This window comes from Panulirus ornatus, chromosome 56, assembly GCF_036320965.1.
Source record: "Panulirus ornatus isolate Po-2019 chromosome 56, ASM3632096v1, whole genome shotgun sequence".
NCBI lineage: Eukaryota > Metazoa > Arthropoda > Malacostraca > Decapoda > Palinuridae > Panulirus > Panulirus ornatus.
The window spans coordinates 15,583,661-15,598,857 of NC_092279.1; the positions used below are offsets into that span (position 1 = coordinate 15,583,661).

At 43.6% G+C, this 15,197-nt stretch overlaps 1 protein-coding gene across 4 annotated transcripts in view; it reads left to right on the forward strand.

Moving 5' to 3' along the window:
• Window positions 1-15,197, forward strand: part of LOC139765934 (glycine receptor subunit alpha-2-like) — a 330,653-nt gene that overhangs the window by 277,991 nt on the left and 37,465 nt on the right. The gene's annotated exons all lie outside the window — the stretch shown is intronic.

Below are 15,197 nucleotides of genomic sequence, written 5' to 3' on the forward strand. Positions count from 1 at the left end.
TGAGGTAACATACGCCTCCTCTGTACTGTTCCTATTATTTTCTACGTTTGGTGATTCGTAACCCATGGCCCTGCTGGTGACTGGAACCAGGGCCCTGCTGGTGACTGGAACCAGGGCCCTGCTGGTGACTGGAACCAGGGTCCTGCTGGTGACTGGAACCAGGGTCCTGCTGGTGACTGGAACCAGGGTCCTGCTGGTGTCTGGAACCAGGGTCCTGCTGGTGTCTGGAACCAGGGTCCTGCTGGTGACTGGAACCAGGGCCCTGCTGGTGACTGGAACCAGGGTCCTGCTGGTTTCTGGAACCAGGGCCCTCCTGGTGTCTGGAACCAGGGTCCTGCTGGTGTCTGGAACCAGGGTCCTGCTGGTGACTGGAACCAGGGTCCTGCTGGTGACTGGAACCAGGGTCCGGCTGGTGTCTGGAACCAGGGCCCTGCTGGTGACTGGAACCAGGGTCCTGCTGGTGTCTGGAACCAGGGCCCTGCTAGTATTTACATCCAGGGTTCATCTGCCTCTGGAGCGACCCACCGTGCTTTGTTTCCATTCGAAGAACGACTTACGGTGCTCTGCGATTTCTCAGTAGACGACATCCTGTCAGCTGTGGCTGCAGATGTGAGGCAGCGATACATCTGTCCTCATGGCAGTGCCTCCACCCAGCACGGTGCCAGTGACACACACCTGAAGGTCCACAACCCTCAGTGTCCACCACAGCATTGAGGATTAGGAACATCATCGTAAGGGATATAGATTACCACCAGCAGGAAGACGGGGAATATTTCTTAAAGCAAAAACTTGAGTATTAAAGAAAATATTCCGATATCGTTTATTGGTTGAAAGTCGTTTAAGTATATGAAAAGTATGGAAATTAGTGACTTTTAAGTGCTTCAGGGTCGTGCTTGAAACCACCAGCCAGAAACTTTTGGTTTTATACGGATAATGGAGTTGGTCCGAGAAACTCTCCTTGGTGAACACTGGTCGATGGACCCCTTCCTCGACCCTCTTGGCGTAACTTCCCGCCTTCGGACATCAGACTGGCGGGATGTATTTGGTTAAGGCTCATAATTCGTTTGCTGCTCAAAGTTGTGATGGGAAAGCCAAGAGAGTGGTGCATGAGTTCCTGGAAGTGAGGCTTGAATACAAAGGGAGATTCAAGAGCATTCCAGTGACGTGCTTCTGGACTTTGGTTGAAGAACTACATGGACAAGGATTCCAAGGAAGTGCTTCCAGGATTCCAGAGGAGAGAACCACAAGCTTTTCAAGGGAAGACTCGTATGAGGATCCAGGTAAGAACCACGGGAGTTCCAGGGTTCCAGGAAAGCACCAGGAAAGTTGCATGGGAGTGTCGCATGAACTTAAAAGAGTTCAGGCATATGACACATGAACCCATGGATTGTGCCACAGAGATGTGGTCATGGTCACAGAAACCCATGGGTAATAACACAAGAGCTCTAGGTATGTATCAGAAGACCTTCCTGTGGTGCCAGGGGCTTCATGACCTGGTACTTACCAGACTTAGAACGGCGGGAGGATACTGACGACCCCGTCTGCTACCGACCGGTGCTTATCCTGCCTGGCGCACAAGTTACTGGGCTAATATCCTTGGACGCAGAGGAGCTCTTGCGTTAGTATACCTCCTCTTCTGTATGACCAGAGTCAAGGTTGTGTGTTAGACCTCAGTGTGAAGAACATTAGACACAAGATAAGCTGATCCGTTTACCCAGTACCTTACTCGGTAATATACATGTATTTATCAGTAAGGGAAAACGTTAGAGATAATTTGAGATAAATGTGGCTAACTTATGTATCACCCAGACTCCTCCAGCGCAAGACTAGGGGGTTTAGATATCCCGTTCCTGGAAGCACCAGGTCCTCGTCTTGTCCTCCACAGGGGATAGGAGGAGGTAGAGGAGAGTCTCCCTCACTGGTTTTTTTTTCACGCAAGTGAGTGCAGGTGTGGCGACCAACACTCTATCAGTCCACCCTCCCTCCTGCGGGAGGAGGGGAGGATAGAAAGTTTCCTCCCCAGGGGTTGACCCAGGGGCCCCCGCCAACCTGACAGTGATTAACGATCACAAGTTTGTGACTGTTCTGAGGTATTTGTGGGTCCGGGCCTTCTTGGAGTTACCTTAACTCACTTAATTTGTGTGTCAGGTTGTGTGATGGTACAGACGTGTCTCTCTCCATATATATATATATATATATATATATATATATATATATATATATATATATATATATATATATATATATATATATATATATATGTTCCTCCTTCATGATCATCACCCCCGTGCCAAAATATGAGCAGGGATGACCCTTCTCCCAGTAAAAAGAAAAAAAGGGGAACCCTTCCCCCTAACCTTTGTGAGCAGTATATCTCTCACAGGGGAAGGGTCGTCCCCCTTGTTAAGTGCTTAATGCTCCCTTCAGCTGAGGATATATATATATATATATATATATATATATATATATATATATATATATATATATATATATATATATATTTCTTTCTTTCATACTGTTCGCCATTTCCCGCATTAGCGAGGTAGCGTTAAGAACAGAGGACTGGGCCTTTGAGGGAATATCCTCACCTGGCCCCCTTCTCTGTTCCTTCTTTTGGAAAAAAAATGAAAAGAAACGAGAGGGGAGGATTTCCAGCCACCCGCTCCCTGTATATATATATATATATATATATATATATATATATATATATATATATATATATATATATATATATATATATATATTAGTCCACACAGGCCTTGTTCTCTAACATGCTGAGGATGACACATCCCCACGAGGTCACACGCCCCTCACAGCCATCGATCCCGTGTTGATGCAGATGTTTGAAGACACGTACGTGATCCTGGGCCACGCCACACACCTGTGGTGAGAACAGCATACCGTTGTAGTGCGTCCACAAGTCGTGGCGTGAGGTGAGGTGAGGGAGGGTCGTCCTGGCACGGCGTGAGTGAGTGAGTGGGTTATTGATGAGGTGAGTGAGGAGGTGACGAATGAATGGGTAGAAATATGGATGAGTTAATGATCTGGTGAGTGAATGAATGGTAAAGTAAAATAAGTCATGGGGTTAGGGAATGGATGTTAGTCATTGCAAGGAGTGTATGGGTGAATCAGGATGTATATGAATGAGTTTATGATACAGGTTGAGTGTGTGAGTAAGCCAGTGAGTGAGATTAGATGAGTCTGTGATTGAATAGGAGGATCAAGAGATGAGTAAACGGGTGAGTGAGGAAGATAAGTACACCATTGAGTAATGAGAGACGATAATCCATCACGTTAACCTTTCCTAGAAACCTTTAAGCTTTGACAAAGAAGTTTAGGTGGGTGGAAAGAATGCCAGACTGGGCCGGTGTGTTCGCTGGGAAGAATGCTCGCTGGCAGGACAATGGTTACTTACGTAAGCCACCTTCTATGACAGCGAATGTTACATAAGCCACCTGGAGTCTGATCTGATAGCAACAAGCTTGAAAAAAAAAAAATGTCTTCTTCAGTTCCTTACGGTTGTATAACCCGGTCTCCCTCGCTCAAGAGGAAGAAGTAGAATAATATTTTCTCGCTGGATAAGAAAATGGTACTCAAACTGCATTCTCAGTTTCATCAAAGCTATGTAATTTAACGTTTGAGTACACCTTAAGAGCGGCTTACCCATTCGCTGTCCGGACGTAGTGTCAAAGTTTACCCTCGGGGCGGGCTGTGTGTGTGCGTGTGTGTGTGTGTGTGTATTGTCTTTTACCCACTTTTAAAGTTTAAATTTAAGCACTTTTGCGACACATTCCTCTGTAGCGATGGCCCCAGGTAAACTTAAAGATTCTTGGGCAGGACTGTTGTATTTCTTGTGACAGTGGAAGAGAGAGAGAGAGAGAGAGAGAGAGAGAGAGAGAGAGAGAGAGAGAGAGAGAGAGAGAGAGAGAGAGAGAGAGAACCACAAATGACTGTGAGGTGAAGAGGGAGAAATTGCATCGTTCTCTTCTCTTAATCCACTGTGTAGCTTACCAACCTGCCTGTCATCCTGTCATTCGACCTGTCAGTCTGATTATGACGTCTGCCTACCACACACACACACGCACACACACCACCGTCTGTCTGTCCCCGCCTCTCTACTGTCACTCACACCTCCCACCCGGAGCACTGACGTCATACGCTACTGGGGTGGGAGGGTATGTTAAGATGTACGTGACGATGATGATCGGAGACACCACCAGAGGAGGGCAGAGGACTGCTGAAGCTCAGGCCAGGCAAAAGAAAATGAAAACGGTGATGGGAAGATGAATGCTTAAGTATTAAATGTCAAAATATCAGTGGCCTGAGGGTAGACATATACCAGAAGTCTTATACAGTAGCATACCTAGGGCACTGAGAGGTCAATGCTGAGAGTAATATATATATATATATATATATATATATATATATATATATATATATATATATATATATATATATATATATATATATATATATATATATTTTTTTTTTTTTTTTTTTTTTTTTTCAAACTATTCGCCATTTCCCGCGTTAGCGAGGTAGCGTTAAGAACAGAGGACGGGGCCATTGAGGGAACATCCTCACCTGGCCCCTCTCTCTGTTCCTTCTTTTAGAAATAAAAAAAAAACCCGAGAGGGGAGGATTTCCAGCCACCCGCTCCCTCCCCTTTTAGTCGCCTTCTACGACACGCAGGGAATACTTGGGAAGTATTCTTTCTCCCCTATCCCCAGGGATAATATATATATATATATATATATATATATATATATATATATATATATATATATATATATATATATATATATATATATACACCGTCGCGTCGTGGTAGTTTGAACATTCAGTAGAACTGAACTTATTCATTATTCCCTCTAAAAGAGTAGGACGTGAGACTATAGCGTTACAAGAGAATATTAAACCGAAGAATATAGAGGCACCAGAAGCGATTGAATTGCTTCTGTCAACACGATATTCGATAATGTATTTGTCTTAATATTCTTGTCATATTGTCACATTACCTTCAAATACCTGTACTATGTAGAGACACCAGAAGCGATTGAATTACTTCTGTCAAAACGTTGATGGTACGATATTCGATAATATATATGTCGTAATATTCTTGTCACATTGTCACATTACCTTCAAATACCCGTATTATGTATAAGCTGCTTTTCACGTCCTAATTCCTAAGCCACATTTCGACTAATGGAAAGGTAGAAGCCTACAGTTTGTTCCATTCTGACCAAGAGAACTGTACTCCTGTATTCACTTAATATAAATACATTACTGCAATGACTACCTTGTCATTAAGGGTTGTGTTTGTGTTTTGTTTCGTTATGAATCTGGCCATGGCTCAACGCAAGGGATCCTCCCTCCGCTCGTTGAATTTTTAATGAAGGGATGTGTTTAGTATTCTGCTTAATGACACTTTTCTTTATTCATTATCTTCCACCGGGGGAGGATGGAAGACTGAGCCTTGGGTCATTCTTGTACTCTTCGCTGCTGCTCCATACCACAACATTATTAACTGGAGGACGAAGGTATGGTATTAAAAGCACGGCGATAAGGGCCTGAGCACGAAGGGGATGTACGACCCAGTCAGCTAGGCACTTCGACTCTCAGAGACCCGGAGCACGACGGTGCAGGTATTGGGTATGACGACTTTGGCCCTATGACCTGACCCCCTCAGGATTAGGTGAAATGCCAGGCCAGCACATCTGAGGGGCATACGGTAGTGCTCAAGAAGTTAGTGAACGATCATGGTAATTTGGGTAATATTTTTGCTTTAAGAGGCGGAACAGAAGTAATTTATGTGAGCGAGAGGAAAGCATATTAATGACCTCCTCGCACATAGTAGCGTGAATTAGGATGAAGTTGAATAGATATAATGACCTTACGTAAATCTAGTGGGGAGGGCTGTGAAAATCAGGGAAAATACGGGTTGATTTATGTAAATGTCGGTAAAATACGTCTAGAGAGATCAACAGAAACAAGAATACTCGCATAATTTTCCGTAGTTGCTGAAAATGACCCAAATTTTTGTTGTTATAAGTCGAAATTTAGCACTTAAATGGCTTCTGTTTCGCCTTATCATGGAAGCGTATTTAAACGCACACGAACGCACAAAACGATATAAGCACGATTATTTTTTTCTAAAAACGTCCATATCAAGTTAAACGTTAGTTTCTAGAAGTTGGATGAGGTTATTAGATTTTTTTCTGGATTCTTGTCACCGCCTTTTACGTTAATCAACCCAAACATTTTTCCTGATCTTCATAGCCTTCCCCACTATCGTCCATTGGCCTGCTTCCCTTCCACTTACATAGATTACTCTTATTGTGCGCTTGAAGTAAAACTTTATACCGTGATTTACAATCGGAAATTTCCTTACAGTTTAGGTAGGGTACACGTGATGAATCTTCAGTGTCCTCAGCTTGCCCAGTGCGAGTGATTCCCAGACGTCGCAATCGACAGGAGTTAGGGGATACGTAGAATACACTAGAAAAAATCCTAGTGTTTGTATGAATTCGAATTGTGATTACGTGGGTTATCTAAAATGACATAGATGTAGAATTCCAGTATGCTTGGAACTTAATTCGAGGGTGCTAAAGAGGTAAAATTTAAGCTGGGTTTGATATGATGAGAGTTTACCAAGAATTTATCCCTCACAACTTAAGCGACACATTAGTGGAATCCAAACTGACGGAGGGTTCAGAACCCAAGTGTCAAAGTTCTAGCTAGTATCCTGGAATTAACCATCCTCTTTGATAAGAGCGGAGGTGGAGCAGGAGGCCCCAGGGCTCAGTAATATACATAAACCTCAGCCCAGGTCCGTCCGCTTTGACAGTAATAAGACTTACTATTGCCGTCCCCTGTTTTAAATTTAGTAGCTAAGTTCTCCTGTTGATAGTGGAAGTCTGGGGACTTTCTGTGTCTCAAGTTTACTCAAGGAGGGATGAAAGGAGCTGGTTTATGCCATGGATAGACGGCGTAAGTTACGAAGACAGAGTTCTTTCACGTCAGCAGGAAATTAGATCAATGTAGGGATTGAGATCGTTCAGATAAAGGGGGTGAATAGTTACTGTCGGAGGAAGGTGCCGTGAAATCGTGTTTGTCTTCCTGGAAGAGTTCGAGATAGGGTAGGGAAGGACGGCATTATGTATTTGTTTTTCTAATTGATTTTAATATTCTTATATCTGCTGGCAGACGAGCGTTGATTGCTTTTTTTATTTGGAATTAAGGCCTAACTACTTCTGGGGTCATTAAAGGCGTCAGCTTCGCATTATAATCGAAAAAAAAAATTAAACGCTGCTTCGTGTGTTCAAGAGACTTTCACACTGCGTATATGACTCCTTCTGAGACGGTTTATCTCCCCTCGTCCGCCTGTAGTCTGCTAAGGTAGTCTAAGCTGTTAAACCAGCGACCACACACCGTAAAGAATATGCTCTCACTAGTCTTGGCGATGCGCTACGCTTCGCAATCTTCCCAAGCGGCATTATCGTAGCAGCCAGCTAACATGCCTTATCTCTTGTCTCCTAAAACTTTTATAAGGCTTCTCAGCCTCTATTCCCCAGTAACTTTTCAAATAACGCCCCGTACTCATTCTGCAATATGCAGCTTAGATTAACTTACCAACCAGCGCGAAAAGTTTCCTCCCGGATAAATTTGCCAGCGTAATCCAGCGCGCGTGTCTTGAGATAAAGTCCTCATCCCAGCCAACTTGATGCCGGACCGAGGACGAAGGAGACGAGCTGGAACAGCAGTGTGTCAAGGGGTCTCCTCTTGGCTCCTGCTGGAACGGAGCTCATCGTTTAGTGCTGCCTCATTACCATGATGACTTGGAGATAACTTGACATTAGCATGCCAAGTAGAGACGTGTGTGTGTGTGTGTTTGTGTGTATGATTGTATATATATATATATATATATATATATATATATATATATATATATATATATATAAAGGTCTTTTGTATTCTTGATAATGAAATCTGGTATTTTGATAGAGCTTAAAGAATATGATTATGGAGATACGATGAGGAGCGACCGTCGGGACTCTCTCTCTCTCTCTCTCTCTCTCTCTCTCTCTCTCTCTCTCTCTCTCTCTCTCTCTCTCTCTCTCTCTCTCTCTCTCTCTCTCTCGTGCCAGTAGCTTTCCATGGTCTGGGGCGGAGGATGCCGCCCTAAGACCCTGTCCCCTCCCCCCCCCCCTGCTTCCCTCTTATCTCAAGCGTCAACAGTGCGTTGAGTGGGGGGTGGGGGAGGGGGGGGTTGAGGCGGCGTGCGTAGGGCGGACACGTGACGACGCGACCCCCCACACACACACCACTCCACCACCACCACCCCCACACACACCCCAACCCTCAACCCAACTGATACGAAAAAGGTTGCAGCCTCCCCCGCTGCTCAGACCTCGCCACCAGAGTCGCCCAGTAATTATCTTAGTGTTGTACGGTCGCAACACTGTACAGATGGGTTCTCCCTCCTCGTCAACACTGTACAGATGGGTTCTCCCTCCTCGTCAACACTGTACAGATGGGTTCTCCCTCCTCGTCAACACTGTACAGATGGGTTCTCCCTCCTCGTCAACACTGTACAGATGGGTTCTCCCTCCTCGTCCACACTCGGTTGATGCTACGCTGTCACACTTGTTATCATGCCGGTGTCTTCGGAGTTCTAATGTTAAACAAGGCGGTCTTTATTTATATTCCTTGCACCAGCTGCATATGCATCTCTTCTCCCTCATGCGATGAATACTGCATATACATGGGTTCTCCCTCGTCAAATATTGATGATGATCATCGATGTTTTGGAAGGAATATGAGAGGTTGTTTTTCTCATGCATCCCGGGAGTGTCTTAACCACGAACACACGACGGTGCGAATGTGAAGCACGATGGCCGAGGCCCTCGACCTGACCCATATGAGTCAGGGCAAAGGCCAGGTCATCGTAGCACCCAAGGGTCGTACCGTCGTGCTCAAGGGTCGTACCGCCGTGTTCAAGGGTCGTGCTCAGAGGGTTTAACTCTCTCTCTCTCTCTCTCTCTCTCTCTCTCTCTCTCTCTCTCTCTCTCTCCACACACACACACCACAAATCCCTGAAATGACTAAATGACCGCTGGTACAACAACAACAACAACAACAACTAGCGCGTAACACAAACTGCGAATCCAACTGTTTTTGTTTTCGCAGACGACCGACTCCCCCACCACCACCACCACCACCACCACCACAAGGACCTTTCTGCCCACGGATCCATCCCTCCCTCCCTCCACCACCACAAACCGCCTTAATTTGCCACTCTTTTTTTCTCCCCATATATATATATATATATATATATATATATATATATATATATATATATATATATATATATATATATATCTTTCTTTCTTTCATACTATTCGCCATTTCCCGCGATAGCGAGGTAGCGTTAAGAACAGAGGACTGGGCCTTTGAGGGAATATTCTCACCTGACCCACTTCTCTGTTCCTTCTTTTTGGAAAAAAAAAAAAAAATGAGAGGGGAGGATTTCCAGCCCCCCCGCTCCCTTCCCTTTTAGTCGCCTTCTACGACACGCAGGGAATACGTGGGAAGTATTCTTTCTCCCCTATCCCCAGGGATATATATATATATATATATATATATATATATATATATATATATATATATATATATATATATATATATACCCAAAAATAAGATGTAAATATAAGGAATAGGGAATATAAATGTAAAAAAAAGATAATATTAATTTACGGGTTTTTAACATTTGAGATCGTTTGATGAGCGAGCCTCCGTTTTCTTTTTATGATATACTTTTGGCCGTGTCTGCATTTATTAAACCTGTCAGCTGAGCTGTAATCCACGACCGGGATGCATGGAACACGGTAAATACATTTTCCATATTTTACCTGGAAACTAATCTGTGCGGAGAACGAAAAACATCAAAAAAAAAAAAAATTTTACTTTCCATATATGAAAAAAGAATTATGTTTATAGGACGCTTTTAAAAATTATATTTTACTTTTCTGATTTGTGCGAAGCTTTTAGTTTTCAGATGATGATATTTTCTACGAGTTTACAGTTGTAATGACCTTGGCTGTGTGTGTGTGTGTGTGTGTGTGTGTGTGTGTGTGTGTGTGTGTGTGATGGGGTTCAGCACTGCTTATAGGAATAGGCTGGAAATACTATGAATTTCTGTAAATGGACTCTGTAAATTTCCTTTATTGGACTGTTTATAGCCATTGGAGGGTGACGTGGCCCCCCCTTCCTCACTCGTCTGTATTTACGATACTTGTTGAGCAGCAGATCTTTTTCGAAAATTAATATAATTTGTATTTTTGGTAGCAAGTAGAGGTTCAGTGTCCGACTTCCCGTCTTCTATCACGTTTTCTTTCGTCTAGGATATACTTCGATTCAGATGGCCAATTCTTCATTAATTTTTTTTCTTTTTGCCGATTTAGTAATCACATGCCATCAGTATATCATCAAATTTTCACAAGTCTACAAATTAAGTATCTGAATTATTATGACTGGATTATTAGCATTATATTTGAGGGAAGAAAGAAAACATTAACGGGGCGACAGCCTTGATATTTACAAGATCAGTCTCACGTCTTCTGCAAAACATTGTTATAATCTTCCTTCCTTCATTCATTCATTCCTTCATTCATTCATTCATTCCTTCATTCATTCCTACACATCATTCTCCCTCCAACCTTTATGTCATCTGTATGTATATATCATATCTCTGTCTCTCTTATCTCCCCCAACCTTCGTATCCTCTCTCTGTCTCTCTTATCTCTCCCAATCATTTTATCCTCTCTCTGTCTCTCGTATCTCCTCCTTACGCTTCGTTAAATGTTTGTCTCTGAATTTCCCCACATCCCTCTGCCGACATCTGAACAGCTTCCCCTTTACTAACATTGCTTCCTATGCGTTCTCCCCTCTCTCCTGCCCTGCCTTGCCTCGTGTGTGTGTGTGTGTGTGTGTGTGTGTATATATATATATATATATATATATATATATATATATATATATGTTAAGCTCTCCAATGTCTGTTTGTACCTTTTGGTGTCCTCTCTCTCTCTCTCTCTCTCTCTCTCTCTCTCTCTCTCTCTCTCTCTCTCTCTCTCTCTCTCTCGCCCCACAGGTGGGCTGCTTGAACGGTGGCCGCCGTCTTGATAAATAGGTCTTTAAGGAAACTTCTGGGAACTTTGGTCAGGTGAAAAGTTACATTTTTTTTTAATGTGATGTAAAAGAGTCTTTTTTGAAGTGCAGGGAAACCTGTTGTAGCGTCGTGTGACCTGCTGAAATAGAGGTAGTCCTGCTGAAATACAGGTAGACCTGCTTAAGTACAGGTAGTCCTGCTCAAGTAGAGGTAGTCTTGCTGAAATACATGTAGGCCTGCTGAAGTACAGGTAGTCCTGCTGAAATAGAGGTAGTCCTGCTGAAATACATGTAGGCCTGCTGAAGTACAGGTAGTCCTGCTCAAGTAGAGGTAGTCCTGCTGAAATAAGAGGTAGTCTTGCTGAAACATGGAGGAGTCCTGCTGAAGTCCAGGAAGACCCGCTGAAATACAGAGAGTTTTGCGAATATGAAATGACCCAACGCTGAAGTACAGGAATACTGCCGAGATACAGACTGTCTTGCTGAAACAGGAAATTCAGAGCCCTTGGAGAGGCAAAGGAATCCTTGCAGAGGTAGAGAGAGAGAGAGAGAGAGAGAGAGAGAGAGAGAGAGAGAGAGAGAGAGAGAGAGAGAGAGAGAGAGAGACTTGCAGAGGTAGAGATAGCCTTGCTGTCTGCCTCGTGCTGGCAGACTAAGGCACACACACACACACACACACACACACACACACACACACTGAAGCACTAAGCCTCTTTGCCGAGGATCGCCAACTTCGACCATCTTGGCTTCCGAGCTCAAATATTTCTCAGGTTCGTGTCAACACACGACATATTCTGGTGTCGTGATGTGTTGGTGCATATTTTTCCCCTCCCGTTCGCAAGTAAAGATGTTTCCTCCTTTATTTCACTGAAGATCTTATCCTACAAGGTTAGGTTAGAAAATATATATATATATATATATATATATATATATATATATATATATATATATATATATATAATTCATGTTGGAAAGGATCACAATTTTGCGCGTGAACATAGGAATATATAATTCATATATATATTATATATATGTAATTATATATGCATATGATTCATATATATATATATATATATATATATATATATATATATATATATATATATACATACAGAGAGATAACACGATCCGAATCTGCATAACCAAACATAGAATTTAATTGCCTCAAAATATACAATATCTCTCATGTCGGCTCGATGTTAAACCTCCCGAACATACATAAACATAAACCAAGGCACATATGACCCAATTTCCCATATTCGTAACTGAGAATTTCGGTGTTGTTGATAATGGCGATTTGGCATTATGTATCGCCGCCAACTTACTCGCTGCCACTGAAAGCGCGAAGCCGCCTCGATTCACGTAAACTTTCGACCTTATTGGTGTGACGTGATCGAGCCGATTAAATGTAAACGGTCGTCACAGAAATTTACTCAAACCCATCACAGTTGCACAGGACTCCCGAGTGGTCGAATTGAACAGGATTTCTCATAACACTTATACAAAGGTTTTTATATATATATATATATATATATATATATATATATATATATATATATATATATATATATATGTGTGTGTGTGTGTGTGTGTGTGTGTGTGTGTGTGTGTGTGGGTGTGTGTGTGTGTGTGTGTTCACAACATTCATCTCAGTTACCTAACGCTCTATATAAAGTTAAGCCCTCCCTCCCTCCCTCCCTCCCTCCCTAATCAGCTCTCTCTCATTTGGCCGTCCGCCGGCGCGGTATAAAATGCTATAAAGAGAAAACGGGAACGTGTACGTACTTACGATGAGATTTGGCTGTGTGCTGTATGGTCAACGCGTAGAGAGAGAGAGAGAGAGAGAGAGAGAGAGAGAGAGAGAGAGAGAGGTACCGAAAGGTGTGTACGATAAAGCCGTAGATTTTCTATGGGGTCCTACCCAAACAACGCCTCCGTTTTCTTCATGGCGGATCGCGTTACGTAAACGACCAGCCGACTGGGGGAGGTGAAGCTTGCTTGCTGATGAGGCAGGTAACAAACGTTATATAAAGACTATATATATATATATATATATATATATATATATATATATATATATATATATATATATATATGTATATATATATTATCCTTCTTGCCCTATAGGTTGACTCTATGATGAGATCACACTTTTCCAGGGTTCGAATCCGTGTACTATACACATTAGCCTGGTCTATCGGCCTATATATATATATATATATATATATATATATATATATATATATATGTGTGTGTGTGTGTGTGTGTGTGTGTGTGTGTGTGTGTGGCAGATTCTAGTACCGTAAAATAATTCACGAGTTATGGTAATGTGTTGTGTTTTCGTCCATAAAATGGGAAACAGCTGAGCGCGTCGGTAATTTGGTTTTAGGCTTTTTTTTTATGGATTTTGGCCCCAGGCCCACAAGACCACACGGTGACAATATTTCGGTTTTTCCTTTTGTCAATGTATAATAAAAAGAAAAGAAAAAGGAGAGAAATACAGTGTGGTGGGAGGAGGAGCTCTTGTGTGTGTGTGTGGGAGGAGGAGCTCTTGTGTGTGTGTGTGTGGGAGGAGGAGCTCTTGTGTGTGTGTGTGTGTGTGTGTGTTGGTCAGGGGAGATGGGTTGGTAAGGTTTGAGCGAGGCTTCGCTCCGTCGCCTCCCGGAATCCAGCCAGGGTCGCCACGTCTCATCCAAGAGAGAGAGAGGGGGGGGGGGGATGTCGTTTCCCCTTGCCTCCTGCAGAACACCATCCCAGCTGAATATTACGAGCCGGGAAGACCTTTAGGTATATTAGTATAGTTGATGTGTTTAGATTGTATAGAACATAGAGTAAATCTATTGACGGTGTACTTCGAGAATCCCAGGGAGCGAGGGGTCGTAAACGTGGGATCGCTAGATGAGATTCGATGAAAATGCCAGCGACAGTTTTAGAATACGATTGGATTTCATTTTGAAACCATTGGATTTGATTCACAAGGTTGGATTTATACTTCGCCGACATTAAGACACAACACTGTTCAGTCTCTCCCCACATCGTACGGGCCAACATGATGATCACATGTGATAGTCCTTCGTGCGTTCATCCCTCCCGCAGTAGGACACCAAGATCCACGCATGGGGCGCCGCCCCATAGTACATAGGCGGTGATGACGAAATTGTGTTTGCTGAATTGGTTCGACTTGGGTAGCTTGTGCTGGTCGACGACACCCGTGTGTCCCAGCGCATCACTGAAAGCCCGGGCGGGAGTGGTGTTCTTAGAGGAAGTGTTCCCTCCCGGTCCATGCCTTGCGGTAGCGAGGAAGCCAGCGTCCATCAGACACACATTGTTCATACGGCCCACATCTGATACCCGTGCATACGGTACATTACATAGTGTACCGTTCATGTTGAAGGCACCGTCGCCTCGGATGAGTCAGAGAAAGAAAAGTACCTTCGCAGGTACGTACCGTTGACGGTGCAAGAAGAAGAGAAAAAAAAGAAATTTCCTCCATAAGCTTCGTGGAATAACAAGCAACACACGTCCCCCGACAGAGGTGGCTCCCGTCAGCCTCGCCCCAGCGCCTGTGGAAAGAAAAATGCAGGAGCCATAATTTACTTTGATTACGCCGGGTGGACAGGTTAGCGCCGCCTGTACCCCTGTAACATTTGCAAGTTACAGCCAACACGTGAGACGGTACATTAGCAGAGAATCGTACGTCAGGGGAATATGTCATGGGAGAGAATCTCTCTCTCTCTCTCTCTCTCTCTCTCTCTCTCTCTCTCTCTCTCTCTCTCTCTCTCTCTCTCTCTCTCTCTCTCTCCCAGCTCAGATATGAAGGCAGGAACGAATCGTCCTTCCGCACGTCTCTTCCGTGCGTGCATGCGTGCGTGCGCGCGCCCCCAAGTCTGGTCACATCTGAATGAAGGAATGGTGATTCATTAGAAATTATGACATTGCAATTTGGCCCTTCCATGTATGATCTTCATGACCTGACCTGACCTCATGATGTAGACATAACACCTTCATGACCTTCCCTGACGCCATGT